This window comes from Hibiscus syriacus, unplaced genomic scaffold (genome assembly GCF_006381635.1).
Source record: "Hibiscus syriacus cultivar Baekdansim isolate YM2019G1 unplaced genomic scaffold, ASM638163v2 tig00111438_pilon, whole genome shotgun sequence".
Taxonomy (NCBI): Eukaryota; Viridiplantae; Streptophyta; class Magnoliopsida; order Malvales; family Malvaceae; genus Hibiscus; species Hibiscus syriacus.
Genome location: NW_024063093.1, coordinates 85119 through 98576, shown reverse-complemented (window position 1 = coordinate 98576; position 13458 = coordinate 85119). Strand labels below are relative to the sequence as shown.

At 34.0% G+C, this 13458-nt stretch overlaps 1 pseudogene; it reads right to left on the bottom strand.

The window, feature by feature from the left end:
• Nucleotides 1-8086: 8086 nt before the first annotated feature.
• LOC120163256 lies at nt 8087-12333 on the bottom strand (annotated as a pseudogene).
• Between the last annotated feature and the right edge of the window lie 1125 nt (nt 12334-13458).

Below are 13458 nucleotides of genomic sequence, written 5' to 3'. Positions count from 1 at the left end.
ATTTTTCAATTTTGAAACATAATTTTTATATTTTAAAAACAATTTCTCATAATCCGAAGCCAACCCATTGTACTCCTCAAATAACTCATCATAAGATAAATCATCAAAAACGGATGAGTTAGAGGTTACCTTAGAATCTTCCCCGAATGCCATCAAGCACAAGTTTGCTACTTCTTGTTCCTCTTCATCGGAACCTTCTTCATCGCTCCATGTAGCCACATGAGCCTTGTGCTTATTCTTTGATTGACCCTTTTTCTTCAATTGTGGGCAATCATATTTGACATGCCCCAGCTTTTTGCATTCATAGCAAATGATTGGGTCCTTCTCTTTTGGTTCATTTTTGAGGCCTTCGTTTCGTTTGAATTTTCTTCCTTGGTAAGGTCTCATCATTTTTATGAACCGTTTAGCAAACAATGCCATTTCCTTATCATCATCATCATTATTAGAATCACTCTCATCTTTTGTGGATTTGAGAGCAACTCCAATATTTTTTCTTCTTCTCCTTTTCCTTTGGTGTCTCTTCAACTTTATCAAGGTCCACCTCATCTTCGAGCATCATCTCATGAGTGAGGAGTGAACCGATAAGTTCTTCAAGAGTTAAGGACGATAGGTCCTTAGACTCGATGATTGTCGTCTTCTTTGATTGTCATGATTTTGGGAGGGAGTAGACTAACTTCCTCACAAGCTTTTCATTTGAGATGATCTCTCCATATGATTTGAGACCATTGACAATCGTTGAAAATCTATCCGTCATAGCTTTGATGTCTTCATTTGGTTTCATCCTGAAATTTTCATAGCTATGCGTTAGAATACTAATTTTTGATTTCTTTACCTCATATGTACCTTCATGTGTGACTTGAAGCTTATCCCATATTTCTTTAGCGGTTGTACACGATGAAACTCTTCCGTATTCATCTGGTCCAAGAGCACAAAAAATAATATGGATGGCTTTGGAGTTGAGCTGGAACATTCTTGTCTCTCCTTCACTCCACAACCTTGGATGAGTGATAGGCTTGATGTATCCTTCTTCTACGGCATTCCATGCTCCCATGTCACTTGCTTGAATGAAGTACATCATTCTATTCTTCCAATAGGCGTAATTAGCTCCATTGAAGAAAGGAGGCTTGTTGACGGGCATCGAATCAAGACCGGAGTCGTAATTTGAAGTGGAGGCCATTGATGACTTGGTAATCGATGTAACTCTTCCCGAATCGACTCAAGAGGCGATTAAACCTTCAAATGAGTGAGGCTCTGATACCAATTGTTGAGTTAATCGATCTACGGAATCGGCCAAGAGGGGGGTGAATTGGCAATTAAAAATTTCGTGGAAGCTTTTGCAGAAAATTTAAAGTAATTGCACAGCGATTTACAGTGGTTCGACTTTCTCAAACAAAGTCTACGTCCACTACCTTAGCTATCCACACTAAGGATTTTCCAACAAATCCACTAATTTGTTCTTTCTTTTGAGGCCAAAGAGATAACCTTACAAAATCCCTCAAAAGTATACCCCAACTCTTGAGAACACTCTTTTTCCCAAAGAGAAGATTACAAATTTGCAAACTTACAAGAAAACCTCACAAGCTAAGATGTTTGCACAATTCTAGAACAAAGAAAAGAACACTCAAGGATAAATACAATTGAGTACAAAAGTGTTCTTGAAAGCAAATGAATATTGGATGAAAAATAGGCTTGAAATACTCAAACTTGAGGTTTGATGCTTTCTCTTTGATTCTCTCTTGATTCTAGTTGATTGATGTTTCTTATTCTTGATCAATGGCTCCAGAACTTGTTTAAATACCCCTTGAATCAATTCAACGTTGGTGATAATTAGTGGGGATAATAGAGCCGTTTAAGTGTGAAAACAATTAATTTTTCTAGGTGGAGCGTCTCATGCATCGATGCATGATCAAGTATGCATCGGTGCATACGTGTAAAATTCAAATATTTTGACCGTTGGAACACTTGATGCATCGGTGCACCAAGTGTGCATCGATGCATGAAATGCATTCGATGTTTGAAAAATAGCCTGATGCATCGATGCATGGCTTGTGCATCGATGCATCAAATGAATTCGATGTTTTGAAAATATTCAGAGTGCATCGATGCATGGAGAGTGCATCGGTGCATGGAATGCATTCGATGTTTAATTAATTCATCGATGCATCGATGCATTGACTGATGCATCGGTGCATGCCTTTGAATAATTGATTTAAGGCTTGTTTTTGGTTCAAAATACTTTGTGAAAATTATTTCAAAAATAGTTTAAGTACAAATCACAATTTTACACATTTAGTAAGGATTAAAATTGATCTTGAAAAACTTGGAGTAATAATTTGATATTCGGTTAATTGAATCGAATTTGTAAAATCATTTGTGAAATCTTAAAATTCATTTAACTTAATTTGTTATATCGAAATATCAAAAATGTTTTCAACATAATTTATTATGACAGAAAAATGCAAAGATGCCAAATGCAAATGCAAATGTAAAAATGTAAATGTAAATTATTTAAAATACCAGAATAGGACATCCAGTTATATTAAGACTGCCCTTTTCTTTGATATTGAAAATAAATAAACATTATTATTTAATTAAATATGTTTTAATGCATGATGTAAGTTTAAAAATGTAAATATAAATACAAATGTAAAAATGTACAGATGCAAAATGAAAATGCATGTATGAAAAGGTGTTACTCAAGAGTGATCATTTTAGAACATATTTCATTTAACACAAAATTTTTCGTGCATCAAACAAAATTTTTACATATAGGGGACATCTTTCAGTCCTAACTTCAGCAGAACTTTACATATAGGGGATAACTTTCCCTCCTAACTTCTCTAAAGCCAAGTTAATTTCCATTCATGCTCAATAGTTGAATTATCAGTCTGCTTCAATTCCTCATAAAATCAGGTTGGTCTATCAGCTTATGGGTCATATTGCTTGTCTGGACTGCTGCTTCTTCCATGACATTCTCTTTCATCTTCTGTATCAATTCTTGGAGTTTCTTATTTTCCCTTGTAAGAGAACATTTCTGTCCAAAAAGTTCTTGAACAAGATCTTCATATAAGTTGCAGTTCTTTTTCAGCTTGGTGACCCCTGTTATCCACTCTTCTGAGGAACTTCCTAGGCCAGAATTTTGAAAGGCTTGACTGATCTTCTGAAAATCTTCATGCATGGTTTTCATTTTTGTGCTCAATTTCTTATTTTGGTCGTTCAAGTCCTTCAAATAACATGCTTGAGCTTCATAAAAACCTCCACTAATCTGAATGCCCTGACTGATGCTCTTACCATAGACTGCTTTTGGTATCAATCTGGTAGGATCTTTGTGTAATACTTTTGGTATTAATATAACCGATTCTCTATGTACAGAACTTCCCTCGATCCTCGGAGTTTCTTCAGGATGTCTTTCATTGGCCACATCATATTTTGTTTGATCATAAAACTTTTTGTCCATTTACGATTTCTTTCCAATTTGATGAACAGACTTTCAAGTCAACACCTTTTGTTTATGACATGATCGTGCAATGCAAAAAAAAGAAATCAATATGAACAGATTAGAGCAATGTAACATGCATGAAAAAATAAGAAAAAATAGAATAGTTAGTACCAACTAATGGAAAAAAATATATCTATCAAGGTATAAATCTTAACCTCATGCTTTCTAGTTCCATGCTTTGTTTGGAAAATTTAACCTAACCGCATGATTTCTAGTTCGCATGCATTTATTCAGGAAAAAGAAAAGGAAATAAAATAAATTAAAAGCTAGAGCTTATTTCTCCTTTATGTATACCTACTGACAAAATTTCGGCATGGTTTCAGATCGGGAGAGTTTCTAGGGTTTATTATATGTAGGTTTTCAGTTCTAGGAGTAAAGGTACTCGAACTGTCCTTGTTGATGTCCCCTTGGGATGTCAACCCTCAATCCTAGTCCATCACAGACTTAAGCGGACTGAGTTCAATTCGAGGGGACACATTTCTCTATGCCTGACACGGAGAATAAATTCTCACGAAGAAATATAACATATGAACCCCGAAAGTTACTTACTAAGTCTGGCACAGAGAATAAATTCTCACGAAGACGTCGCTTTCACTCCCACTTAAAAGGGACAAGCTTGATTAGAAAGCTTATGTTATGCAATGCAAGTGTTGTGTGTGATGAGAAATATTCAAACCTTTGACAAATAATTAAATGAAAATTTTAATATCTGAAAATAAAGTAAAAATAAAAAATATAAAAAATATTATGAAAATCATAAGTAATAAAAATTTGAAAGAAAAGAATTAAAAATTAAATAAATGAATTTTTAATTTCTAATTAATATAGACAATTTATAATTAATTTTAAAGTTTGACAATCCCCAGCAGAGTCGCCAAGCTTTTGTAACCGGTTTTCGTCCGGACACGAATTTTTACTTGGCGGGAAAAATAATGTGGATAAAAAAATAATTAAAAAAATGGTTTGGGAGTCGCCATCGGCCTTTTGGGTTAGGTAGGTCGAATACCTAAAAATTACCTTTTAAAAGAGTTTTTTAAGAAAACATCAGTTAAAAGATAAACTGATATGCGTTTAACCAAAAATTCATTCTTTTTAGAAATAAAAAGGGATTCATGGTTGGTTACGTTTAGGAAGGATTAGCACCCCTACAACGCCCAAAATTGGTACTTATTAATTATAAATTGTCTCTATTATTGGAAATTTAAAAGTTCAAAAAAATATTTAATTCATAATTTTGTTAAGTTTATTAATATAATTTTAAGATAATATATTAATATATATTTTTTTATTAAACAAGATATTTATTTATTTAGAAATATCAGAAAAGGGCTTCTAGGTGATTTAAGACAACTCTTTTCTTAATATATAAAAAATAAATAAATATTGATAAAATATTTATCTAAAAATAATAAAAAATTAGATTAATATATATAATTGATAAAAGTAAAATATTTATTTTAAAATATCATAAAATGGACATCCAGTTGCTTTAAGACTGCCATTTCTTAATATTTAAATATTAAAAATAATAATTTTTTCTAATAAAATAAAACAATATGTGTTTTCTGGTTTTTATAAGTAAGATATTTATTTATTTTTAAAATATCAGAATATGACATCTAGTTGCTTTAAGACTGTCCTTTTCTTTGATATTAAAAATAAATAAATATTATTATTTAAACCAATATATATATATATATAATAAAAACAATAATGAAAGTAATAATTTACATATATATATTAAAAGTATTAATAAAATAATATTGCAAATAAATAAATAAATGAAAAAAAATCATATAGTATTAAAATATAAATTATCTAAATTAATGAACATAACTTGAAATATAATTAATAATAGTAATTTAACCCTTAATTATTAATCAATGATTAAAATATCAATTATTAAAATTAAAAGCTCAAATTCAAAATATTATAAAACATAAATAGTAACAATGTAATTTAACCTATATAATTATACAGGATTAAAATAAATATTAATTAAATAATAAGGGACTAAATCGGTTATTTACCCTAAAGTTTGTAATTATACTGGAAAGGACTAAAATAATATAAAATAAAATTACGAGACTAAATTAAAATATATGGAAATTTATTGTAGTGACTAAATTATAATAAAAACAAAATTTAAATAACGAATTAAAAGGCATAAAAGTCAATTTCAGTGACTAAAATGAATTGTTTACAAAACTTGAAGGGTCGCGGAAATGGTTTGTCTAGTGGTGAAATTACGGACATACCCCTCCCCCAAAACGACGTCGTTCGGGAAGGGTTTTTTAAGCCCAAAAATCGGCCCTTCAGGCCATTCTCTTCTTTCCCTCCTATCTCTCTACAATGAGAGAACCAGAGTTCTATCTGGCTTCTCTCTACATTTTCCCGCCGGAGAGAACTCAATCCCGGCCGGCCACCTTGTTTAGGAATTACCCCCCGCCGGCCACCATCCATGGTGGCCGAAAAATGCCAAAATACATCAAAACGAAGGTCGTGCTCTCCTAAACCCGAATATGACCTCCCCTTGTTCTAAAGAAACCTCAAATTCCGTAGATCTAAATTTTTACCTTCGGATTTCGGTGGTTTCCGGCGACGTTTGGGGTACTCTGAAGGTAAGTTGCTCTTTTTCTCTTCCTTTTTATTTATTGTTGACTGAGATCGTTGGTAGTTTGTTGGTGTTGTTGGTGTTTGGGTCTTGCTGGGTTCTGTTGTGGTCTGTTGCTCCTCTGTTTTCCTCGTCTGTTCGTATCTCTCTTCTTTTTTCGTGGCTGTTTGTTTTTCTCTGTTGCCTTCTTCTCTTTTCTGCAGGTGGTCGATGGCTTTTATAGCCATCGACGGTGTGGCTCTCGGACCGGTCTCAAATGGCGACCCTAGGTGAGTCATCGGACTATAGTGGTGACTCACCATAGGGCTTCGACGTGGGGAGGGGCAGCTGACCTTCTGGAAAGCTCGGTGATGTGGCGTGGCACTGACGACGGCATGGCAGCAACTGAAGCGTCAACGTGGAGGTGGCGGCTGAACAGAGGCAGCGGCTGGCCTTCTGGAAGATTGAGGCGGTTGGGAGCTAGGGTTTAGAAAACCCTAGCTGAAACCCCAAATTAGTTTAGGGTTTTAGTTGGGCCATCTGGTTGGGCTTCCAGATTTGTAATTGGGCCCCGATTTTGGCCTGTTTGTAATAATAATAATTTTAATAATAATAAATAAAATAATAATAATAATATCAATAAAAAATGGGTAAAAAATTAGTATCTTCACCGAGTATTTATCGAGCCTTGATTGAGTCGATCTCGAGTAGCTCGCGATCTGTCTCGCCTCATTTACCGCCCTAACTCAAATAATCTTATTGTATTCCTCTAATTAAACATTATAATCTTACATCCATGCTAAACAAACCAAATTAAGTAATACATTCCTATTGTAATATTACATCATAGTAATCACAATAATATTTATAATTTCTAGTCTTTAGTTGCATGATTAGCTTTGTTTCTGGGTTTAGGAATAGATCTGTGAAACCATGAATTCGACTCATTTATAGATTGTGAACCACTAAGATATCTTGTTAACTAATAGTTATATCAATAAGGAATCAGGGATGGACCTAGACGAGGAGAGGTGAAGGGCGATCGTCCCTTTAAAAAATTTAAATTTTTTATATGGTTTAGATTTTTTTATATTTTCTATTGAAATTTGTTTTTCGTTTTTTTAAAATTTTATAAGTTTATATTCTCTTAAAATTTTATAAGTTCATCACACCTAGCATAAAAAATTGAGTATGTCCCTATGAGAAACTGAACTCACCTAATCTTAAGTTGGTTTCAAGAGAACTTAGATTGACAAATGTATTAAAATAGGACTTCAGTTAATGTTGATTCGAATTTTAAGCAAAATTTATTTTTTTAAAAATGTTTTTAATATTTTGAAATTAAAATAATTTGAAAAGCATAAATATATAAAAAGTCAATTATTACTTAATGATTTTTTCAATAAATTTATTTTATTTTCATATAATTATTTGGAATGAATGAATAATTTATTAAAAACCTATATACTTGACTTTTAAAGTCTAAGATATACTAGAGACAAACGGAGGATTAGGAGGGGGCGAATTTAGGAGAGGTGAAGGGCGAGGGAATGAATTATGTGAATTCCCATTCTTCAATCTCGAGTTGAGTCTTGACGGAGCCATCATACATTGAGACACCTCAAAAAAAATTTAAAAATAAAATAATAATATAAAAATAAAATTAACATATTTTTGAAATAAAATATTAGTATCTTTAAACATAAATTAATATATATTATTCAGTTTCGTCCACTTACAAAATTTCTTTATATAATTTCCAAATTTGACACCTAAAATATTTTTCTCTAAATTTAACGTCCCAAAATAAATTTTCAATGCGAATTATGTTAACCTAAACTTCATTTCTCATTGAAAGAACATACATTTTTGTTACAAAAATATTATATTGCACAAGATCGGCAATGGATATAGTGCATAAACTATGCATTTTGTTACAAAAATAAGCTCACAATAGAATCATAGATGCGTATGCTTGAGTAATTTTCCTTTCCTTCAAGGCTTGAATGTTGGAGCTTGATCCACAGAAGAGTAGAGTGCACCATAGATCGTCCGATCGATTACACTCCGATACGGATCCTCCTCTCGCTTCTTCAGCAAGTAATCTATACATTGTTCAACTTCTGATTTTACCTGCGAATACAACTTTTTGCATCTTCTCTGTTCTTCAGCAAATCTTCCCTTCCCTTCAACGTTATCGGTTTTCCGAACAGATAGTAAAAACGACCCGGAATCTTCGGTAACATCCCCGGAATAAAAAGCTGTTGGTTGGCAACCTCTCCCTTTGTTTCATCCCTATATAAATAAGAGAATATTATTCCACTAATTCCAAGTGTAGCTATTGCCAATGGAAGCCTTTTCTACTCTACCCCTAGTTTAACTATACTTATTCGTATGAAACCGAGACCGAATCGAAAAATACGAGATTTGCATTGAAGATAAGTACATTGCAGTGAGAGACCGTGTACCGACCTTATTCTTATACCGTCTCGAATGGATTCTTTTATTCTCTCATTGATCACAGGGATTTTCATCCAGTCATTGTAATCAAGAACCAGCTAAAAAAGATCATAAGCAAGAACAACGATATTAGCGTTTTTCGAACGGTTCGAAGACGAAAGGATAAAGAGTTTGTATGAACAACTTACTTCCGCTATATCATCTTCTCCTACAGTCCCAAAAGGTACGATTGTGGCCCCGAATCGTGCCGCCATTCTAACGAATTCAGGTTGATCTGGCCAGAATAATTTGTATTGTTCACCCTGCAATGATAAAGAGAATATTTTATGAGAATTTACATCATAAATATTGGCATGAGAAAGCAATATGTCATAAGAAAATGAAATGCAAACATGAATTCGGCTAGATCCGACCACTGTGAACTATGAATCTGTCTGACCTTATAATGGAGTGCCTCGCGGGCGCCACCGGGATAAAGAAGAACATGGGATTTCGTAGACAAAGCTTTGAACAGATAGTTGGCTGATACAGGCAATGCACCCATGACTTTAACCCAATCGCCGAAAGCAAACTCATCGGATGAAGTTTGCAATTTGCCCCAAAACAACTCTGGATGTGCTATTCCGCGGACCATAATCTTCTTCTCTCGTAAGAAGGCATCGACAAGGCAAGAAAGTTCGAGTCCCATCAACATATGGTAACCAACTAACAACACAGGACCTTCATTTGGAACCCCTGCAAGTCCTTGCACTATCTTTCCATCTTCCATGGTAGAGAACATGGTCGCACCAGAAGCGAATCGTATGTATCTGCAGTTTCGAGTGGAAGTAAATATGAGCCGGAGTTGGTGAAACATGTTTCTTCTGCATACAATACATTGCTTTGTGGAAATTACCCGGCTATTACATCAAATGCATATCTGTATTCCCACATGCTGGGAGGCAAGAAATCCGAGATAAAATCGTGCTTCCTGGAATGCCGGTATTTGCAAGTACCTTTAATGACAGTCAGTAAATTCAAGCTCTCTTCCTGTACCATCACAGAAAAAATATTTATTATTCAGGGTTCTGCAGAGCTACAAGTTCACATCAAATGTATCTCCAAAATAGATATAACCGTTTTCCAATCGAAATAGGCCTAAGCGTCTTTTGGTCGACTTGGGAACTACAGATATGCTTCAGTTATATAACATCCAACAGCGCAGATGCTAAGACATATGCTTACTAGTAAAAGGGTATGTCCATTGTCCTTGAAGCGACGGACTATGCAATTTGATAACGAGTTTTTAAGACGTTGAGCCTCGTCTTGACTAGGGAGCATATTATCCTTATCACTGAAATGAAGAAACCATTAAAAACTCACCAGAGTCATTGAAAATATGAAGATGAAGACAGAACTAGGAAGTAGGAAGAGAATAAAAGACCTTGCAAGCACTAGTACTTCGGCTTTAACAGCATGGAGACGCGAATTAGCATAAGCAGAAGCCGATTTAAGCAACTTCAACTTCCACGTGAGTGTCTCCTTTGGCATAATATTGGCCATAACCTGAAAATAAAGGAAAAGAACATTATAGATTAATAGAAAACGCGGAACTCAGACTAAACCTGTTACTTGGGCTCGGACAGGCGGCAAATGCCAGTAACAAAACAGAATGAATCATAACCGAAAACACATAAATTGAAGCAACTAGCTGAGAATGGTTCTTACAGAAAGAAGAGGGAGCATTGCAGTGAGGTTTCTGGACAACTGTTCCATCTTCTGCATCGGTGAAAGTCTACGTTCAATACCGACAGAAGCCATTTTCACCGGATCACCTTTACGCATTAAAAACGGTAATAACAATATCAGAACTGAATCAATCTGATTATATAAAGCATGCTACAGTAGAAAAACATACCCATTACAAAGCTCAGAAGATAGGGGATGGTAATATGGAGTTCATCAGGGACAGATTCCAATATAGGGAACAATGGTTGCAACTGTGACCTGCCAAACGATGTAGCTAAAATAAAATGGGAAAAAAATCTATCAGCCACATGGAATTTCAGCAACACAATTCATCCATGAAGTAAATATTTAACAAAATCCGATGAAGAAAAAGGCACACCAGGGTTAGCTAATATCACCACTAAGTCAATGGTCGGATTCCGAGCAGCAACAGCGAGCGATAAACATCCTCCAAATGACTCTCCCACCAAATATATTGGACTATTCGGATGCGAAGCATGCTCATTCCTAATTGTTTCTTCGACAAGTTTCACCAGTCCTTCAAAATGCAGTACAAGGATGCAAATTACAGAGAAAGGCATTTATCAAGAGCTTTTGATAGAGCATCTGACAAAGTCCCGAAAATTGAAATCCAAAGGTAATGAAAGATTAAAACCTTCAAAAGGTGTTCGGTCTTGGACTGGAATATGAAGGCACTGAACTTTAAAAACCCTGCACTCAGCAAAAATCTTCAATGGAAACCATTATATATATATATATATATAACATGACTATGAACAGTATAATATGAGCTAATAAGCAGGAAAATACTAAAAACCATATCATGATAATATCTTTGTTTGAGGTAAGTGGAGGATCTTTCACGAAACACCATTGAAATTTTGAAATAATTTTTCAGCTGAATGCTATACAAATGCCACAAAGGTGGCCATAAAACTGATTTGCCTATGTTACTTTGATTCTTCATTTTTCTTGAAGTATCAGTATGTTGTAGTTATATATGACACACAAAGGACCATCCAAATACACACACAAAATTTGTCGAAGGCGTATCCGAAACTTGAATCCGAGTCTGAGCTACCACTGAAAAGGAAATAATCAGGTAAATAGGCACAAGCATAGTAGGGAAGGATAACACTACTTACTTTCCAAGAGCTTTATGGTGCAAAATGAGGCCCATCCCAACACCATCAAGCCCTGCAATTACATCAGTAACAAATAAAGACATGGTGAAGCTGTCATTATGCACTTTCAAAACATCAAACACAGAGTGCAAAGAAACAAAATCAAAGAAAAGAACAGCCAAAAACAATCACCAGGTAAAAACAGAAGCACGGGAGAATCTTTTATAGGCCGACCGCACTCGAGAGGGCAGAACCACCGAGGCGGTCCGCCATCGGGCTTGATCATATCCTCTGCTGCATTAAGATAATCTTTCACAGTATTTGTTCCATAACCATCATCCCACAACACTTCCAATTCTTTAAAAACTACCCTTTGCGTCACCAATTTTTTCTCAGTCCTAGGCTTTAAATTTAAACTCCCATTCCCACCATCAAGAAATGACCCTTTTTTCTCTTTCTCTCCCATTGCAGGAACACCTCCTCCATTCAATAACACCCCATCAGATGAATGCACTGATAAATCATCACCGGCTAACCTCTCGACTCTCACTCGAAAACGAGACTTCGGCTTCGAATTTATCCCGAAACAAAGCGAAACCCCGAAAGTAACAGCACATGCCATGACTATGAGTAACTCTCTCAAGTCTCAACCCTTTTCAGAACTCACAAATTGAACAAAACTGAAACACAACTAACAACAGTAGTGAAACTTATTAAAAACCCATTTTCAAGCACCAAAATTGCATCCGGTTTAGACCCTTTTTTTCTCCAACTAGCAATAGTTGGTAGGGGGGAAAAGAACTTACTTTGAACACTTTTCAAAGCACAAGGAACTGAAAAGAACCGCAATTAACCACCACTCCACACCTATAATTCTGCCTAGAAAACTCTAGCTAAAACAATTACTTCGAATACTACTAACGAACACACACACATAAAACAAAACGAATTGGTGTAGGAGCAAGAAATTTGTTGGTGTGGAACCCAGAAAGCAAAACAAGGTTCAAAGTCTCTCGAGAAAGATACTTTGATTTCTGGAATTTGTTTTCAATTCAGTGCAATAATGAGACAAAAATACTGAAATGACAGTGAACAACGATTGATGAAGCATTAGTATTTGTTACTTAAACGTCTTTATATATTATACAAAAAAAGGTAGATTGAGAAGATGGTTTTGGATTTCGCCCGAACTCTCATTTTGTATTGTTATGGCTAAAGTGTTCATCTTTGTGGCTGTGATGCAGCCAACGACACCATGGTTATTTTACTGATAAGTTCTTACAGCAATTATGCACTGGATTTTGCATGTATTTCCTTAACGGTTAAAATTCAAGAACTGAGAAATAAATGTAAAAAGAGTAAACTATATCATAGACCACTTAACTATTTATTCCTTTTACTTTTATTATCGATCTTTCAATTTTATCAATTAGACTAACTATTTAATTGTTGTCAATCAAGTCACTAGCCGTTAAAGTTTAACAAAAGTGTTAACGTAGAAATTAAAAATTTGATATAATTATAAATTTGGTCATTACTACTTATATATTTTATTAATTTAATCCTAATTTTAATTTAATTTAATAAATGAATCATTCAATCGGAGGTGACACATATCAATACATTATTGAAATATTTTATTTATTAATTTTAATTTATTTAATTAAATAATTTTTCTACCTAATCAAACCACTTGCACTTAAAGGGAATCAAACCATGTATTGACATGTGTTGTCTCCTGATTAAATGATTAATTTATTGAATTAAATTAAAATTAGAATTAAATTAATAGAATATATAAGTATTAAGGATCAGATATATAATTATATCAATTTTATTATCTGTCACATCAATATTTCTATTAAATGTTAATAGTTAGTAATTTGATTAATAATAATTAAATAATTAAATGATCTAATTAATAATATTAAAAGATAAATGGTAAAAGTAAAAAAGTGAATAGTTTAATAGTCAATGGTATAGTTTACCAAGTAAAAAAACGGCGGGTGTGGTTTGGTTGTATAGTGGGCTTGAAGTTGTTATTTATTTACATA